Below are 21,229 nucleotides of genomic sequence, written 5' to 3' on the forward strand. Positions count from 1 at the left end.
CAACTATGGAGAAATCCCAGAATGCCTGTGGGAAAGGAATGGATTGCAAAGACCTGAGCCATTTATGATATGGAAATTCTTAATCATCTATTGGATGAGTCCAGGTCTACCATTGATGGTCTGTGGCTCCCCTTCTTCGACAAGTATGGGCAGTGAGGGTGGTAGAAGGGAGGATTAAAAGAGTGGTCTGCATTCGGTGTGGTCGGGGCCTCCGTGGAGGAAAGACAACTTGGTTATGGTACTGCTCAGAGCTCGAGGGAAGGAGAGGGGTTTAGATCGCATTTATTTCTTTGCATTTATTTCAGCAGACAAAGCCCAGAGGTATCTAGGCGCTTGTTACACAAAGTGCATAGAACATCAGTGAAGTGCATGACTACATATATGGTTACAAACAGAATAGGTGCAAGTACACAGACTGGCAAAGCCACACCTCATGGTATGGGAGCTATATAAGGCATGCAGACAGGCATTTGAATCCAAACCGGTGCAAGTGTTTGCTGGCTTCACTGACCAGAGAGAGCTCCCAGATGGAGGCACACAGCCCTTACACATATGTGGCAGGCCGGCGTGCATGGTGCTTAGGAGATAAATAGGAACGGTGGTGCAATGAGTGAATGAGCATAAATTGGAAAGCCTCGCCCTGTATGACAGGGGGCTACGTCGGCAGAACCGGCAAAGGCTAATAAAGACCGTAGGAGATAGTGCTGTGGGCACTTATAAAGTCTGGGAGCTGCGTGTTCGCGACGTGGTAGGAAACACAGTTCTTGGGTGGTGAAGGGGAAAGCAGCAAGTTCAGTTAACACGTATGATGTCGATTCTTTGCGTCAAATTGAACATTCATCTGTGATGTGGTTAATCATGTAACATACAGCAGACTTCCCATCCTCAATTGCAAAATTACTTACATTGTGCTTTGAGCGTCCATTCTCCCTGTCACGGGAGACAAATTCTTCAAAATACAGGTTTCAGAAATAGAAACCGAACTTTGCTGTGTCTGCTTTTAATATAGTGAATCTTATCAATTCTATTTGGATATTCACAACATTGGGCCTCATTACGAGGTAGGAGGTAGCCATGATGCTATTAGCACCATGGCTACCCCCTTACCGCATTCCGTGTTCCCGAAATAGGGATTTACCGGGTCATTCCAACCTTGGAGGACCCGGTAAGTCCCCAGTCCGGGAACCATTCCCCATTCCCATTCGAGCCCCCATAGTGCTGAATGGGAATGGGGATGGAGCTAATAACAGTACCACAATTTCTGGTACCGTTATTAGCTCTGAAGTCCCTTGATGGCTCCCTTCCATAACGCCTGGTAAAAGGGACCCACTAAGGGACCTCGGAATAGGGTCGTAAGGGATTACCGGCACCGATGTCCCTTACCACCTACCTCGTAATGAGGCCCATTGTGTCCTTGAAGTTGCTAGTGTGGTGGATTCAAGGCCAAAATTATAATAAGACCAAAATTATAATAAGACCCTGCATGCAGTGTTTATAGCCAATTTTGTTTATGCAGATGCGCATCCCACAAAAATGAAACATTTTCTTGGAAAGCTGTGCGCTGAAATGCAATGAAATATTTCCAGTATTCCGCATACAAAAATATTTACTAGCATTTTAAACTTTAAACGGTAAGAACGCACCTGGTGACACAACATTTATGGATCGTTTCACAGATACGCCGAGTCCAGGTGCAGACAGGACACGGTGGCCCTGGAAGGGGGCACAAAGGGTGTGACAGGTTAGACAAATGTGCTCTTTCACACCAGGATGCTTATTGGAATGCTGCACCCAGGGCCACACGTGCAATCAGTAAGTTGAATAATAATATATTACATCACTATAATTATTGCATGTCTAGTGTGAGTTCAGTTTTGAATGGCTTACTTGGCTTATGTGTGCATCTATTACAGCAATCATCTTCATTTCTGCATCGATTTGACTTTCATTTGATGAGTATTTGGAATGCGCCTAAACAACAAATAGTGGTGCCAAAAACTAAATGGGTATGTAAACAAGTGGCGTAACTAAACAATAGCAATAAATAAACGCAAACTGTACTACTAGGCCCTTTCCAATTCAGATCGTCCAAGTTAAGTTAGCAGTGAAGGGGGTGGGTGGAGGGTGTTGGACCAATGTATGGGCAAGTTCAGGTGGGAGACCAGTATGGTAAGTGCCATGGTTTTCCATGGGAGGGGGCTAATGGCTAAGTGCTTGTCCTGTGGTGTCTCAAGGGGTGGATGCCCAGCCGACCTGAAGTAATGCGGGGGGACCAGATGCAAGCATTGATGCCGGTGGGTGCTGCGTAGAGGGCTTGGTAGCCTGTAAGAGTCATGAAGGACCAAACTGCTAGTCACAGCTACTGTGGGCGACCAAAAGCCAGAGGAGGGATTTTATAGCGGTAGATATGCGGTCCGTGGGCTTCAAGCCACGGATAAGTCTTGCAGCCCTATTCTGCATTAGTACCCCGGCGAGAGACAATCAGAATGCAACAAGCATTCTGATTGGCTCTCGCCAGGTCCCCACCCGGCCGGGAATCCCTCCGTCGGGATTCCACGGCCTTTGTCCCCGGCGGGGGCGTGGCAGCCCCTCAGCCAATGAGGAGGATCGAAGCGGGGCCATCCCCGCTCTGCGCCTCCACACGGCTGGGGGCTTCCCTCGTCCCCCGCCGGGGACGCAGGTACCTTTTTTTTTTTTTTTCTCCCGCCGTCCCATTCCCGCCCTCCCAACCCCACTTACCTTTTTTTTATCCTTTTTCGGGAGCGGACGCGCTGGGAACAATTGTGTTCCCAGCGCTTCCACTCCCGTTGGCTGGCATGGAAAGGGAAAACGGACTCTGTTTTCCCTTTCCATGGCAGCGCCCATTTTCTTGGTCGTTTTTTTTTCTGTCCCAAAACGCTGCAGCATTAAAACGCCGCAGCGTTTCGGGACAGAAAAAAATTGCTTTTAGTACCCCGGTCACGCAAATTTTGCAGGCCGGGATACCAATAGCAATAGCACCCTCGCGGCGGGGGCATTACTGACTCTGTAATGCCGGTAATGCCCCCGCCGCTCGGGTTCTATTGCTTAAATAGTTGACAGGGGTGAAGGGAGTAAACAGCAAGATTGTGGAAGAGGCTCTTGCACTAGTCCATCCTGGAAAGGGCCAGAGCTATGAATACACTGACCTACTGGGTAAAGATGGGGAAAGGCAGACTGCAATGAAGGAGGCGAAGCTAAAACCATGTCTTCTTGGAAATGTCCAAAATATCAAAATTGAATGAGAGGAGTCTAAGATCACCGAAAGACTTTTGGCCTCACTAGATTGTGATGGTAGAGTGACCAAGTAGGGCGGACAGAGTGCTGGAGGCCAACATGATGCAGGGTCCCCAATTAGAAGGATCGCTGTTTTACTGGCAATAAAGACACAGAGCATTGGTTGCACACCAAGCACAAATAGCGGCAATAGAGAGGTGGAAGAGGAGGTACTAGAGGGAAGCTTGAAGGAAAACTGTATGTCATCAGTATAGTGCTGGAAATGAGTACAGAAGGAGAACATCCGTTCACACATAGACCTTTGTTCTGTTTCAATCAGCAGCGTCTTTGCAAGATTCTATTTGCCAGCAAAGTCAGACTCTGTATCCGAAAAGACGGCTTGCACCACCATCGATATTTGCATTCATGTTTATTTATCATTTGTAGGATGCTTTAAACAACAAAATTGTGATTGAAAGCGCTACAAGGACAAACGGGAATGCGAACAGGGGAAATAAGAACAACAATGTCAAAAACTCTAAATATACAATCTTAGTCATACTATTTATTTATTGGGCATTTGTAAGGTGCTTATACAGATAGAATAGTGTTTCAAAGCGCCACAAGTCAGTGAAGGAAATTGACAATAAATTAAACAAGGCAACAATGCTCCTTCTACTCCTTGTGACATTTGGAACATGCAAGTACATAGAGGGAGGGAAAATAAAAAGGTGGGGGTGAATTGATAGGGGAACCCAAGGGGATGAAGTGTGATGGAGCATGTTTAGGAGACAACATGTAAGTTGCAAGGCTGTGTAGGGAAAGCATGGTATCACAAGTATGACACTGACACAATGGATGCAATTTGTAAAACCTTTATTGAAAATGTTGGCGTTGGAGAAAATCCTATTTTGCCCTGTAACTAAGATGAGAGTAGTCTCGATCATCAAACGATAAACAAAACAGTCCTAGTGGAGTCAGTCAAATCAAAATGGCTGATGCTAACAAAACCTAATGCCTGCCCTATCTCCTGTACAAAAAAGGGTAGAAAAGGAGAAATATATGCAAAGGAAAAATCAGTGTTCAAAAGAATAAAGATAATTGAACCAGCTCTCCTACTCACGTAAAACCTCAAACAGTAAGTCTGTACTTGTATGCAGGATGACACACTCTGGCTTGGTTTCTAACACTTTAAGCAGTTCCAAACCGTGGATTGAGGCCCATCTGGCCTTCCACGTTAAAGTCTCTTTCTTGACTTTCAAAATTATATTCCTAGGTAAAGTTTATAAAGTTCCCCGTCTGCAGGGCTCAGACCTTAGAGCACACAGTTCACAAAGGTCCACCTCTGTGAGGCTCAGACCTATCATATAACAGTTCAACACAAACTTGGGGAGGGGTCTCCCTTCCCCAAGCTTCTTGTTCTTCGGGTCTCCCTCAATCAGGCTTGGACCCCTTTCGGATGTCGAAGAATTTCAAATGTGCATGGTTCTTTTTACGGAACACCGCATGACCACGTGGACTCAAAGGTCATGTTTACTCTCCCTTAATTCACTTTTGGTGTTTTTTCACTTTTTAGCTTCAAACAGTGTACCTTTCACAGAGACTTTCGAATGGGCTACTTTCTTTCGCAGGACCTCTTGGTTACTTAGTATCGCTGATCTTAAAGCTGCCTTTTACTTCAAAGTTCATTCACAGGTTTGCCTTTCCTCACGTCTCATCCACACGCATGCAACCTTGACTTGTGATATAATGTTGCCACTTCATTCGCTTTAACACACACCAGTCTCTCAGTTCACGTGCCAGCTCACCGTCTGTGCGTGTTTCTTTCTAGCTTTGCTATTTCCAAATCACGAGTCAAGGCTAGTACGACAGGCTTGGCCTTGCCTCCCCAACTCTGCCGTTCACTTGAGAGGGTCGCTGGCGTCCTTGAAACACAATGCAATCTTCACTTGTGGCATCTGGCCTTCTCCACGTGTTTTTCTTGGACTGTTGGAGGCAATGACCTCCAGTAGGGAACCCTTGGGGTTTTAGGTCCACTGCTCTCATCCCTTGGTCCATTGCTCTGCTCGCAGGCTCCAGCTTGGAGTGCTTACTGGGAGGCCAAGAGCCTTCTTCCATAGCCGTCCCTCCAGGGCACTCCATTTTATTTGCTTTGCCTCCAGGCCATGTAAAATCACCGGCACTGCCTTTGCCATATATAATTCTACGAATGGTATGATAGAAAATATGCAGAATTTGGAATTTAGCTTCAACATCTGTGATGCAATTTGTGAAACTTTCTCGGCTATGTCTGGAGTGCAGGTGAGGCATAGATTTTATAACCCAAATACATTCATTCCTCTACCCTTGGAATGGTTTGACCCTCTGGAAAACCAATTTGAGTAGTGGATTTTTTTCCGTGGGTGTTTGAAAGACTACAATCTACAGTTCATTTAACTTGGCATATTCGCCCAGCTTGGATAGGAGTCCCTACAGTCCTATGGCCGTCTTGTCCAGCAGTACGATATCGTCTGCATAGGCCAGCCAGTGGCTCTTCTCACCATTTAACTCTGGGCTGGCCAATGCAGACGATTCCACAAAAACACCCATATCTGCCAGGAACAGATTGGAACAGATTGAAAAAGAGGGGAGCCCCCAGACACCCCTGTCTGACTCCCCTCGCAGCCTTGATTAGCTCAGAAAGTGCCCCTGGTTGTCAGGTTGTCTAAGCGCACCCTTAAGAGTGTTTCCCTATGTAATTACACCAGCATTGACCAGCATTGACAATAATGTTCCCGGCCCCTCAATTTGCTCCAAAGCAGTGCCCTATCAACCTGGTTGAAAGCCTTAGATAAATCTACCCAGGCACCATACATGGGTGTTTCCCCCTTCCCCATGGTGTAGATCATTTGGAGGAGATAGAAACACGTGGTTTATTTTTCAATGATGGATTGCCACCTGCAAAGGAACAATGGATCAGATTTAAAAGAAGTGTGGTTCATAGTTGAAAAGAAAATAATGAGATTACCCAGGAAACTCCTAGACATGAGATGCAGCCCAAAACAAAAGGATATTTATTACTTCAACTTCACAACTTTCCAGGGAATGCACTCCAAGCAGAGACCCCCCTGATCACAAACCTGGCCCATGTGGATATGTATTGGATTGCATCCTAAACCCAATGCGGGCCACCAAAAGTACTTTGTCAGTTATGTTTTTGTGGCTAATGCGCCACGATGTCTGCCACTGGGTTGTCATGGAACAACTGGAGTAACCACTTTCGAATCTGTCTTTTTAAAATGTTAAACACACAGTGTTCTAGTATATGTCCATACTAATGCAATCATTGTAATCATCTGAGTAGCTGTGTGTTTTTATAAATTATAAACTGATATTTTTAGGTGGAAAATCATAAGAACTGTCTGAAGATGTAATTTGTGAGATCAATGATTATTATATTACGATGTATCACAATCTAATAATTTTCGTTAACATTATTATGTTTAAGGAATGTACTACTGAAGTGGTCGAAATTGAAGATACCCATGGCCCAGAGGTATACATAAGATACTAATAAATTTGAAGGATTCATGCAAATTGCTGAATGATGCAAACTCTTATAGCAGAACAAGTTGTCTTGAACCGCTAAAGTAAAACAGAATAATACTGTTCTAAGGACTGGTTTAACCGTACGAGCTGGCTGCTAGTCTGCGGATGGTAACCAGATGACATAGCTCTTTCATTCTTTAAGGATTTGCACACATGGATCCAAAACGTAGATACTAATTTTGACCATGATTTGAAATAACCTCCCAACGGAGATCAGGAAGTCGGAATATGTCCTTTAGGAAGACATGAGTGGTTTCAGAAGCAGTTGGTTATTAATGTAGGGCAGACAAATGGGCCAATTTAGAATATGAGCCAATTTTAACCATATTGGCAGTGAAGCCATTATAGGGGGGTAGATCCACTATGAAATCCATGGACACTGTATGCCGCGGTTCCTTGGGTAGCCAATCATGACAAAGTGCTCCTGAGGGCAACAGATGAGAGGGCTTAGACTGAGTGAAAACTGCACATGTGACCGTACTGCAAAAAGATGCAAACAATGTCGCAGTGTGACATTCATTTTGGTGATATAGACAGAGGTCTTGGGGGGATGTTCCCATTTCCTCTGAATTCAGTAGCTCCACTTCCATCAGGGGAAGCAGCCTCAGTGGACCGCTTACACTTTGCGTTGCACGGTCACCTCCATCATTGGTCAATTGTTAGCCAATCAATGGCTTGTCCAGGCATGAGCCAAGACAAAAAAGGTTTAGAACTTCCTTGTGAGCCAAAAAGAAAGGGAGCATCCTGCCCCACCCACGCCCTCTTGCAACTGACATGTGATGGCAAGATGCATTGCGCAATTCACAATGGTAGTCATGGTTTGCACTGTTGCTGTGCATCATTGTGGGTGTTGGGTGTGCATTTGTAAAATCAGCTCAAAAAACACAAAACCAGTCCATGCTTGTGGCCCAGCATATTTCAAAAGACTCCTAGTTTTTACCTAACTTGAAGACACCTATTGACTCCTTCAGAAGGAGAATGCCATGGCAGTTTTATTGTTATATAAACTAATGTACTCCTATCAAGTACCTTTCAATGATTGTAGGATGCCTGAGACTATATTCCCTGCAGCATTGTGCTTCAAAGAGCAAAGACCTTTCCAGCGATTCATCATTTCCTCACAATGTACAGTCTTGGGCATATTAAATATACCTATTTTGTTCTACTCCATTCGAATCTATTCTATGCTATGATGCATTATACTCTATTGACCATTCAACAGAATTGATCTGTTCCACTTATTAGAATTACACAATTCTGGCCCTACCTGGCAGGGGCACAAGTAGTGGAATCCCTTTGAAGCAGAAATAACATACGAACCATCAATGGAAACTGGAGTTTTGCCCTGCAGAAGTTTCACTTTACACCGCTCACCACATGTCTTGACTCGTGACCGGGCAGGCAAGGGCATGGCACCACTTCCTCCTCCATGGAGAGAAACGTCTTTGCCAAATGGGTTTTGGAGAGCGATCTACTGTAGAATAACCTTTCACGGCTGGAATTTGCTGGCTAACTCTCAGAAGGCAGCTGTGGTCAGTGGGGTTTCCAGTAAGTAGCAGCACTTTCTCTGGTGGAAAATCTGATGGCAGAAATGTGTCGTCTCAATGGCTCATACGCAAAACCAGCAGAAACAAAGACTTTGGCGTTCCCCAGTTCTACGTTCTCCGCGTACATTTCAAAGCTAAAGCCTGCATATGCGTGTCACTGTATGAATAGATAGCCAAGGGCTATAGGATTTGCTGTATCAAATTAACCTTATCTGTATTCCAACAAAGGACTTCACCAATTTTTCCAATTCATTTTTATTTATTAGTATACCCTGATATGTGTCGACCCAAGTGTGATTATAAGGGTTCCACTTGTTCACAATGTGATCCATATTTTTATGAAGTGCATTGCAGAGTGATTAATAACCCCAGAAATGTTGTTCTTTTTTTCTGAGATCACATTTCTTATCACACTTTCTCCTATTCCCTTTATAATCCCAATTGTTCAATTGTGCAGACACCTTACTCAAGGCTGTATAATGTTGAGGAATCTACAAACATCAGGTTAGGGTGGTGAAATTTGAAGGCTCATTACAAGTTAGGCGGTGCGGGTAAAAGGCAACAGTATTACCGCATACCACTGCTTTACCTCACCTCACAACTATAACGTTTGTGGAAAGTTGGAATATTCACCTCCAGCTATTAACTGGAGGTAAATCCGACAGTTTTCTGCCACATTTCGCCAGGATTACAGCGACAAAATTACTGGTGTGGTAACATTGAGTACTATGGACTAAAAGTAAATTGGGATTCACACTATCACCGCCACTTGTAAGCAGGCGGTAATATCGTCAGACCCAGTGGCGGTAACGGTGATAAGGTTTGGTGGAAACTGGGTGGATTTACCGTCCAGATACCACCAAACCCGTAATCAGGCCCATAAGTCCTTTTCATGTTCCCCACAACCAGTCAGTCAAGAACTGGGGTGACAGCATCAAAATGCACTTTACTCACATTCAGTAGTAAAACTAATCATGACACATCCAGAAAACCTGCATATAAATGGGTTATGGGTGATGTAAACTAATGTAAAAATTGTATAATGCTCTTTCATGTAACTAAGTTTTGCTCATTCTCAGTAACTAGCGCCACGATGCCTATGGGCTGTTGCGTGCTTTACAAATATGAATAAATAAATACACAAATAATGCCTGGAGGAGGCTCTGGCATCATCCAAGCTCGAGAAATCCCATAGCATAGCTGGAGGTATCGAGGAGTATAGTAATTTTACAGCACAATGGTTGCCAACCAAGGACGCTTGGTCACTCAACAATACATATGTCCGTCAAAAAGCAACCAACTATGCCAGCAGTTGGCTTGACTGTTTTGGGCACTCCAGTTATCTCCGACCCATTGCCCCTAGTTGGAGTACAAAGAGCATAGCGCCTGGTGGCTTAATGTTTCCATGGCCCAATGCCCCAAGGTAAAGCATAGCAAGTCACCCGGATGCAGAAAGGTTGGTGAGTAGAAATAAGACAGCGAGATAAGAGGAGATGGAGGGTCCTTGGTCGGAATATTGCAGACCCAAACTTGAAAAGGGGGTTATTATTTAGGAGTTCATCATTTCAAGGCATGATATCTTAATGTTCCTCAAAAGTGCTCCTTGGGCCAAAAGGAATTATTGCGCAGATGGTCTGAGGATTTGTATCTCCCTTCGATGAGATCTCAGGGTTCTTCCCCATGACTCGAAATATAGGAATGTTCAACACTTTACACTCAAGAATTGTGAGCGTTATGTTATTCAATGTATGTTTTTTTGCAATCCTTATTTTGGGCATGGTGAAAGTAAGCACACAGAGAATCACAAAAGAACTTAGGGACTCCCAATAGGGAGAACACTAAGATAAAAGAGCGCCACTTTAGCATCAAGCAGGGGCAGAATTTCAACAACAATGAAAATGAGGTAAAAGTCAGAGCCTTTAACATTCCAAGACCGAATATGTTGGACCAAGTACATTTACCATTTTTTGATGGATAAGGAGTAGAGGACGGCAAAACCAGATATTGTACCCGAATATAGCAGGTGGGGCCGCATTTCAAAATCAGAGGTCACAATGCACCATTGACTTTTTTGCTGCTAGAGTCTATGGCCTAGCCCTAAAGCCCTGACATTGACCATAAGCTAGTAGAACTGTCCATCTGCCTGGACCATTCAAAAATCCCCATGGCCGAAGTTGGGGTCTACTCTAACATAAACGGTCCATGATCTTCCGCCACTTAGCACCAACAGCATTTCTGCAAGTGCGCAAAGTGCATTTCTGTATGTAAATTCTGTGACGTGAGATGCAATAAAGTTGTTGGCTTTTGAGGTAATACTCTCCGTGGCGAGAAATAGCATAGCTGCCAAAGGGTGGTTTTATAATAAATGAAGAGTAGCAGCAAAGAATCTGCTAATTCCTACCAAAAATATCCACACAATTAAAGAAAGTGTACCACTAGGTGGCACATCTACAAAAGGACCCTCCATGAAAGGAGAAGACCGGCCACCTGTGGGACAAGTTACAAAGACAATCTGAAGCAAACAACTGCCAGAGGTTCATTCGTGAAGCCCCTCTAGTGCAAACAACCGTGTCAAATCCTAGTGTAAACAGTTTACACCAGGGATGGCATCTGTTTGCTACACTCAAGGGTATTTTTGTTATTTTGGGGGGGTGGAGCAAGAGCAAGGACCATAATTTCCGACCCCGACCGCACCATTTGCATGATGGCATTAATGCATGGGATTGCTATGGAATCCACTAATTTCTGTACCTGGTAAAAGCTGGCAGATTCCATGGGAATCCATTGCAAATGCTTGCCGCAAGTAGTAGTAGTAGCAGTTGTCATTTATATAGTGCCTTCTCCCATTATTATATGGCTGAAACATGCTTGTGGTGGGAACGCCTAGTTCTGGGAAAATTCTCAAAAGGCTTAGAATGCTTGTGTGCATTTGGCCAAAATTAGGGTGGGCTGGCTAGGCTCCAGTAAGCTACCCAAGAGGTCAGGCAGTGGGAGGGTGCTTAGGGAGGTCACGAGTGGGTGTGAGTGCAAGAGACTCGTTATGTGTCCAGCTAGACCGAATGTTGTGGTAGGTTGTCGCTGTTTCCCAGCGGCAGAGGTGCTGAGGCAAGTCTGGTGTAAATTGGCTTAAAAACATTACGTGTCCAGCTAGACTGACTTTTTCGTAGGCCTCGACCCCAGCTGGAGCGTTGTGGAGGATGCACAAAAACCTGTGCAGCATCATCATTTTGAACACCGCTGCTATTCCCATCAGGGATAAGGGCGGGGTCGACTAAAACTTGGTGTCAGCAGTAAACCGGTGTTTTATAGGCATCAAGTTGAGTTCTAGGAAGATTGCAGACTCCCGACAGATCGGAATGTCCAGGTACGTGGACGAACCAGTAGCTATCCTAAGTGGGCAGTCATTAGGGATTGACAGAGGCCCCCCCCCTTGTACTGGAAATAGGATTGACTTGCTCCAGTTGACTTGGAGACCACTGCTTTGTCCGTATAGTTGTAATATCTACATTATCCTAGGGATCAATCTCTTGGGTTCTCCCACATACAAGAATAGGTCATCCACATTTAATCAAACATGGGGCCTCATTGCGAGGTTGGAGGTAGCCATTGTGCTATTAGCGCCATGGCTGTCTCCAAACTCGTTCTGACTCCGCCCTGGTGAAAGGAGCAATTACCGGTCCATTCCAAGGTTGGCGGGACCGGTAATTCCCCATTCACCAGGGCCATTCCCCATTCCCATTTGAGCCCCCATAGGGCTCAATGGGAATGGGGAAGGCTCTAATAACGGTACTGCAAATTGGAAAAACCAGGCGTTAAGGGAGGACCCGCAAAGGGAACTCATAGTAGGGCGGTAAGGGATTACCGGCACCGGTGCCCTAGCCGGTGCCGGTAATCCCTAACCACCCACCTCGTAATGAGGCCCATGGTCTTCCTGCCCTGATGACCACACAAATCCCTTCATGAGGCTGTCGCACCTGAGCCAGATTGACAGAGGTTCGATTGCCAGGATAAACAGTAATGGAGAGAGAGGGCAACCCTGACACCTATCTATCTCCAGCAGCTAAAACTGAGATGTCTTACTCGGACCTTTACCAGAGGGCATTCTTTCAACAGTCTGACCCATTGCAGGAAGGTTAGCCAGTAGACCATGCCCTCCAGCACCACCCACACAATCAAATCCATTTCAAAATCGATGGCCACTATGTCCAGCGGATCTGAAATTTCACTAGCCTTATTCAAGGCCACATGTAGCCTCTGTATATTCACGTGAGTCACCCTGTCAGGCAAATAAAAACATGTTGATCCAGGAGGATCAGACCAGGCCAACACTTGATGAATCTTGTTGCAAAAACTTAGTATTTTGGACTCCATATTGAGGAGCGAGATGGGGCGATAGGAAGCACATTAATTCGGCAGCTTGTCCTTCTTGGCTATGACCGTCGCTTGACACAAATCCTGCAGCAGTCTTCCCTTGTCCTTACCACTCTGGAACATTGACAACATGGCATTGACCACCACCTTGCTTAGCCTTTACCACAACTCGACTGGGAAACCATTGGGTCCTGGCACCCTCCCTGACTGTAGGGAGGATATCTCAGCAGCCAACTCCTCTCTCCTGATCTCTGCTTTCAGGGCCTGTGGTTGCTGTGCTGTTAGCTGATGAAGGAGGATCTCTTCCAGGAGATCAGCACACACCAACCCTGTTCCCCCAGTCGGGACCGCATACAGTCATCTATGATATTCAGTGAACACCTCAAAGATCATATCTCCTTCCTTGATCCCCCCCTCCCCTGTGGTTACACTGTGCACATGTCGGTGGGCGTACCCGTTGTTCCAGCCATGCCCGCAGTTTGCCTGTTTTGTCCCTGACTTCATATACTGTGGTGCAGGAAGCCAAATAAGCCTGCTTCGCTGTTTCAATGGCAAGGGTACCATACGAGTACCTTGCTTGTAACAACTGCTGTTGGTTCATCTGGGAGCGGTCACGAAGAAACAGCTGTTCCAGACGCTGCAGATGAAATTCAGTGTCTGTCATCTTCGCAAGCCTTTCGTTTTCTCTGGCAGCCAGGGTCGAGATTACCTCCCCGCTCAGCACTGCCTTGTATCCCTCCCAAAGTGTCCCAGCACTATTCACAGAAGAGGTATTCACTTCAAAATGTTCCATTGTTTAATCCTGCAGCTGGTCCACCACCTCTGGGAATCCCAGATAATACACAGTCAGTCTCTAGGAAGAGTGATCCAATTCCAGTGCCTTGTCCATGGTAATCAACAGTGGAGCGTGATCAGAAATTCCTCTTGGCAGGAGACGCGCGTCGCTAACCCTGTATGAGCCTGATCCATGCCCAAAAAAGGAATCTATACTAGATAGGGAGCAATGTACACTCGAATGAAAGGAATCACCTGTCTACTGTGGATGCCACCCATGTCATGCATCCACCAGCCATTTGCATTCACAAATGGGGCTGAGTTTTGTGCAACCCTGAGTTAACCCCTTTGGACCTGGAACGTGATCCCAGCCGCCTTCCACCACATCGTTACAATTCCCGCCCACCAGCCAGCGGTCCACCCGATGTTGTACGAACAACCCCTGAAGCTCACAAAGGAAATCCTCTTGTAGTGGCAGCAGGACATTCCCACATCTGCTGAATTTCAAGGGTTTTGTTGTGTTAAATCTTCGCAACTTAAATGCACCTTAACTCAGGTTTTTTTAGTGAATTTCGAAGGTTTTGTTATACCATACATTTTTCATATTTAAATCTGTGCAACTTCACTGCACCTTAACTAAGGTTTTTTCAGTGAATTATATTTAAATATTTAGGTTGTTGGATGCCTGATGAGATTGCACTTTTCAGGGGTTGGACGCTTCCAGCTCCATGTATAATACATACTCTCAGCGTTTGCATTTTGTTATCTTGGCTTCGATATTACAACAAGCAGGGACGTCATTTCACCAAAATGCCAGGGGTAGCGGAAGTGACATCACATGACCCTTGACCCCCAATGACATCACAAGAAGTGATGTCATTTGACCCCGTCCCGAAATGATATCGCTGGAAGGGATGGAACACGACCTTTCAGCGCTTTATATAGAAAAAATGTACACCCAATATCACCCAACCTGTGTTGGTACTCATTTATCGACCTCAGAAGGATGAAAGACTGAGTTGAGATGTTTAAGAACAGACTAAATCAATGACTCGCCCCCCGAAGTGTGCCTGAAATAAACCTTTGATGAGTTTAGCAATTATTGTATAGAATTCCAGAAAGAAACATTATTTGGTATTCCTATTCTTTCTTATTTAGGGTCAGTGCTGAAAGTGTTAGACTTGTGGCACTCCTGTTCTTATTTTTCTTCTTTTTTTAAAGGGGCCTGGAGAAGAAAGCCAGCCACCCCAGAAGTAAAGAGCCACATGGTGCTGGCCACAGCCCGGGAGCTTGATTTAGCAAAAAAAAAAAAAAGAAACCGTTTTTTTCTCTTTTTTTTTTAAAGACAGAAGTGGCAAAGGAGACCTCAGAGGTCGCAGTTGCGACCTCTGGCGACCCCTAAATGAATTATTCCCATTTTTTGTAATTATATTTGTATGTTGCGCCTTCGAGTCCTATACTGTAAAAATAAGAGTTGGCAATGCAACATTTGCTTCGACTTCGTTTTTCTGCTTTCCGAGAGGCGATCTCTGCCCATAGCTCCATCTCTCCAACCACAAGGACCTACTCACACTCCCTGTAGAAAATATCGCTTCTTAGATTTTAATTTTTTCCAACCGTCATGCTAAAAAGTCAAAGGACCTTCCAACAAAAAGTTCCAGGATGCCAAAAATGAGCGTGCGGGTACGTGCTTATTAGTATGTTACTCCAATGGCAAATTTGGTGACGTTGGTGACAAACCAATCTTTCATAAGTAAGAAGGACTTTTCAAGAATGAAAAACCACAGAGCTGTGCACAGTCAGTGGAAAGGATGGTGGTTAAGTTGCCTTATCAGAGGAAATGTTTCTTTCAAATGTGATTCTACTAAAAAGAATGCACATGAAGGTTTTCAGAGCGTCATCGGCATATGCTGCATCTTAGAACTTTGACACAGTTTATCAAAGGTTCTTTCTACCAATCCCATCATTTTATTCACTTAGCACCATTATTACTGAATCCACAGCTTCAAATGTTCCATGGCAACTCTTGTAGCCTCAACTTCACTGCCTTCATTCACTGATGGAAATTTCGACAGAACAACTTCTCAGTTTTCTTTAATTGATGGTATGTTGGTTTTGCTTATTTTGGATTCCGCCTGTTCCCTTTGCATCCCAGGTCTACAACATGTTAATTTAGACCATGCCAGGGCTGAGCCGGAAAGACAATCTATTGCATGGACAACAGATTTTAAGGAGTCATAGAATGTACACAGAATAATGTATCAGCGACCTACATCAGAAGGTACATTAGAACTCATTATTGACCACCTCTCACCCAATTAGAATGTTCAGAATGCAGTCAATAACTGTGGGGATTGACTGCTTTCCAGCCATTCAGACTTTAGAAGCCTCCCGGGAAACAACTGACAACATCCCTTTGCATTGAAAGAACGGCAACATTATTGCCAAGATTTCTTTCAACTTGACACTACAATCTACTTTAACACACCAAAGTGAAAGCTAAAGCAGGTAACAATGCTTTCATTTTTGTAAAGGAAAATAGTTCACTTTAACATTGTACCTTACGCATGTCCATGCTAAAACTGTTGTTTCAGTTCAATCACATTTACAGGTAAAATGCGTACCTTAAAAACGTGTGCCACGCCTGTCCTCTGACAGCCTGGCACCACATCTGTTAAAAAATTCAATCAAAAAGATTTCTGCTGAAAGTAGCCCAAAAATAGCCTAATTGTTTGTGAAACTGCTCAAAAAAGGCAAATCACTATGCAGCTGGGAAATGGAAAGCCCAGCCGACTTGCTTCTTACAAAGCTGCGGATTACAGCAAATCTTGTTACAGAGCTCCACATTGGGTAGTTTAGCAAAGGAGTCTGGAAAATACATTTTAGTGATTTGGCCATTTCATTCCGGGGCATTACTGGTTGCTATGCCAACCAGATATTCTCAGTTCAGAACCCCGTTTCCTTCCCTCTCTCTTTTGTAACAATGGTTTTGGTAAATTTGTGGCTTGCGCCACAAACATTCGGCAAAACCAAAAAGTGCCACAGTCGCAAATTGTAATCCCATCCTTTCGTGGCAGACTGTTTCAGTAGTAGTGCCATGGGGGAGGGTGCAGGGGGTTGGTCAAATGTGTTGCAAACAGAGCATTTAAAAAGAATATTTGTTCTGTAAACACTGGTCAAAACTACTAGTTTCAAAGTGAAGTAACTCAAAATGGCCCACGTTGGCCAAATACCTTGTCATTTTTGACCCAAACAACTTGCCACGCTTGCATGTTGGCCCTCCATTTCGGGCATTGCGTATTGCCCCATAAGCCACTACGAGCCTGTATACATTCTATCATGCCTCGATATACTCTTTTGTCCATTCAATTGATTATTTTTTTTAGGTTTAGCTCTGAAAGGGTTTCAATTAAAACATTCGAGACCTAGGATGCGAGAGGTATTGGGAGCACAAATCCAAGTTCAGCAAAACCAAGATACAAATGATCATGAGAAGCTGGAGTTTTGCCCTGCAGAAGTTCCGCTTTCGGCCTCTCACTTCAGGTTTGACTATAGGCGACCAATCCATGGCGTAAAACCACTTCCCCTTGGATGGACTACAATGTTTCTGCAATAAGGTTGGTACCTGCGATTTCCCTCTCCTATCAGACTGCGCTACTGTTCATGGTTTGAGTTTTTTGGCCTTCATAATTGACTTTTCAATGTCAAGAGATAATTTCTTTTTTCGACACACTGAAGTCACAAAGGTTGGGATTTTGTCTCACCGGATTACATGTCATACTTTACTCATAGATGTTGAAATTCAGGCGTAGCCACCTTGTCACCCTCCAGATGCTTTGGCCTAGGACTTCCATAGGCCCCTGCTGGCATAGTCAGAGATGAGGGATCATGGGAGTTATATGCCAAAAAGCTGGAGTGTTCGCAGGTTGGCTACCCCACTCTGTCACTATACTGAAAATGTGCCCAACAGGGTATTTAATGTCACACAACAAGGGATTTACCTCAAAACCTCTGCTGACGCTAGGCGCAGTCTGAACAGATGAAAATAAACACGTATAAGGGAGCATTCAAAAATGAATACTGCTACAAAATAAAGTCTCATGTCAACCCACATACTCCTTCATTGTCTATGTGGATATAACCGTAGCACCTTGAGCGTTCCAAGTGCCGCATGGGATTACCACAATAAATGATCTCAGGCCCAAACAACCAGACAGACTCAAAGAATATGGCAAAATACGACTTTATTATCAGTTCAGTAAAGTAGGGAAACCTGGCGAACAAACACATTGTAGCTCAGACACTCTCAATGCATTTCAACTACACAAAAGGTTTTAGACCACAAACATATGTCAGCTCTGACGCCATCCTACGTGGCAAACATTAAAAATCTAAAAACAAAGAAGAAATCCAATGTGGATAGCCACGTCCCCTGCACACTTTCTAGACGGCCAAGATAGGCCTTTTGAACATTTTTTGTAAATTTTTTGAAATACAATATTGATAACTTTCAATCAATTCTGTAGAAAATGTCCATAAATGATTCAGTTGAAACTTTTTGTTTTATAAAAAACAATTTTTGCTTTTTATTTGTCTTTTGGTGAGCCCAACACGTTTCGAGTATAAAAAACTCTTCATCAGGGGCGGCATTTTTCAACAAATTAAAGTCTACAAAAGAAAATACATATATACTTCAATTAGTTTGAACTTAAAGCAGTTTTTACACAATTTTGAAAAACATCATATCAAACTTTAAGATCAATTTTAACAAATAAATTGTTTACAAGGCAGTCAGCCTAGTCTATAGGGCAACATCCCATTTTTCAGTACTCATTTTAAATCCATCTCCCACAGGGCTACAAGCTATAGGAGTTTGTCAAAAACCAACAATTAAGGTTGATATGCAAATTACCTAAGTCTAGTATGGGCGTATAGTTTCTTATTAAATTTCGAATGTGGGGTAATGTGCCTTATCTATCCATAGTTGTGGTACACAGAATTGGAGAATGTGGTATAATATTTTAAGCAACTGTGAGTATACGGAGGAAGTGATGAGAGAAACAGGCTAGGAGAGGTGGGTCAAATAGTAGCATTCGGAATGTGAAAAAATGGACAACCATCTTACTCAGGAACATATATTAGGCTCATGGAATGATCCAATATTAGCAGAGCTGATCCAGGTGTCAAGCGGACACTATGTAGTGCATCTCATGGAAAGAAGACTTTGGTGAAGCCTTGATGGATATGGATATCTAAATGGGATAACGGTATAACCAAGCGGTTATTAAATTAGCTGAGCGGAATAATAAGTGCAAACGAGAGGTTCCAGCCTCTAACTCAAAAGGAACTTACAAGTTCAGTATCCATCTGCGTCCAGGAGTAGTCCGAGTACGAACGGGAACCGCACCAGAGTGATGTATTCACTCGGCGTCCCTGTTTATACACTGAAAAGAGGCTGTGAGGTCATCACGCGCAAGTGCGTGCAACGTCACGAAAAGCGTGACGTCACCCGCGCGCCAAGACATAAACAAACCAAGTAAATACGTTTTAGGGGACCGGGTTGGATTTGAGCCATAAAAGAATTATGAGTGATAAGGATGGTCATGAAGTTGAACAGTATTTGTAAAGACTAGGTGATGTAAATCACGATCAAAAGGTACGTATAAAAGAAAGAGTTAGGCACATAACGAACACTTAAAAACAATGTTAGTAGTCCCATAGATTATTGGGTGTACTTTCTGGTGTTCGTCTAAATGGCAAAAAAAATTGTCTGGCAAGGGAATGATCAGAATGCAGACAGTTTAGATAAATCTCGAGAATGTCATTTACATTTCAATTTGAAAGCAGAATATGTACGCAAATCTCGAGATTCCAACAGTATAGATATCCTAGGTATACAGACTAGTACATGTAGGAATAATTTATGTTTAGAAAATGAGGTAGCAAATAATACACAATATCAGTCACAAATTTCACAATATTAGTCCCAAATTACAATTGTTGTGAGTTTACATGACATGAGTAAACTGTACATTTATATTTTATACAAAAACCGGGTACAGGTGATCCCTTGTCTAGACAAACAGGTGCTAAAAGTGAATAAAGTTTTAAGGAGTGTCAGGCCAAATCTTGAATTTTCATATTTGAGCTCCTATCATGGAATGAGATGTTTGGGCTCAAAGTATTACAGGGGTAATTTACAAAAACGGTCCTAAATAGTAATCTTCATTGATTCCAAGTGGAGTCATGGAATCAAGTTTGTTTATCCAAAAAAGTTCTCTTTGGGCCAGAAGTTTTGGAAGGGCCCCACCTCTACTTAGGGGTCGTAGGACTTCGAGTACCACAAATCTCATCTGTGATACATTGTGTTTTTCGTCTTGGAAGTGTCTGTACACAGGGGATTTGCAATTTTCCGTCCTCACACAAGATTTGTGCTCTGTCCATCTGTCCTTAACCTTTCTGTTTGTTTTGCCTACGTAGTACATACCACATGGGCAGCGGATTGCATAGATTACGTTCTTTGTATCACATGTAGCAAAGTTCCTTAGCATTATTTTTTTGCCATTGTGTGGGTGTCTAATATTGTCACCTTTGATCACGTTGTTACAATGTTGGCAATGTAGACAGGCGAAAGTGCCTGTTTTTTGTTTGCTGAGGGTCATCTGAGTTGTCTGTTTGGGTTTCTCTGCTTTTATCAAATGGTCTCTCAAGTTTCTGCCTCTTTTATAGGCCATCATAGGTGGGTCCGGGAACAATTCAGATAGTGTACTGTCGGATTTGATAAGGTCCCAATTTTTGTGTATTATTCTTTTGATCTGGAAGCTTTGACACAAGTATCTTAGTGTGTGGATTAGTCCTTCGTCTTTTCTTTTTGACCCCTAAAGCAGACCACGCCAGAAACATGTCACTCATTCACATACACACCCACTTTTCTAATTCTTTATAAACCCCTTGATATTTATTCTGAGAACATCTGTGAGCACTGGAAGTCAACTCGTGATCGTGCTATCTGTGAACATCTGTGAGCACTGGAAGTCAACTCTTGATCGTGCTACCTGTTCTCCTGCTACTAACTACCCTGCTTCCTTAATCTAATTGTTTGTTAGTCAAGGTAAGGGCAGTTCACCTAATCATCTCTTTCTGAACTCAAAATTTCTATCTATTTCGAATGAATGTACCCAGTAGTCCAATGTTCATTCATCTCAATGGCTTTCCCATTGTCTGTTTAAAGTGTTCTGATCTCGATATATAGCAAATATCATCAGTGTCAATTGTGATAAAATTGCATCTTTCTCGGACCATGTCTATAAGCAGGTTTACTTTTGATGCATTAAAGTACATTCAACGGACGAGTAGCACGTTACGGTATCTGTCGCGTCAATCAACTCTGTATGAAATGTATCCCAGTGTATACTCCACTGCGCTATACAGGTTTTGCTTCTTTGACCAAAACAAACATTGCATACAAAACTTTGATATAATTCCGCCAATCTTATGCATTCAGTAGATTTTTTTTTGTAATTATGTGTATTTTTTTTATACAGCTTTTTGAAGAATGCCTGCTTGTATGGTTGTCGGTTGCCGTTCTAGGAGCCATGTCAAAAGTAAGGACACAATCCTGTATACATTCCCAAGGAATATTGATTTAATAAGAGAATGGGTTCGACATTGTGGATTTCTGATGGACGAGCTTGAAATTAGAAACCCAGATGTTT

The sequence above is a fragment of the Ambystoma mexicanum genome, chromosome 12 (genome assembly GCF_040938575.1).
Source record: "Ambystoma mexicanum isolate Mex_15411 chromosome 12, UKY_AmexF1_1, whole genome shotgun sequence".
Lineage (NCBI taxonomy): Eukaryota > Metazoa > Chordata > Amphibia > Caudata > Ambystomatidae > Ambystoma > Ambystoma mexicanum.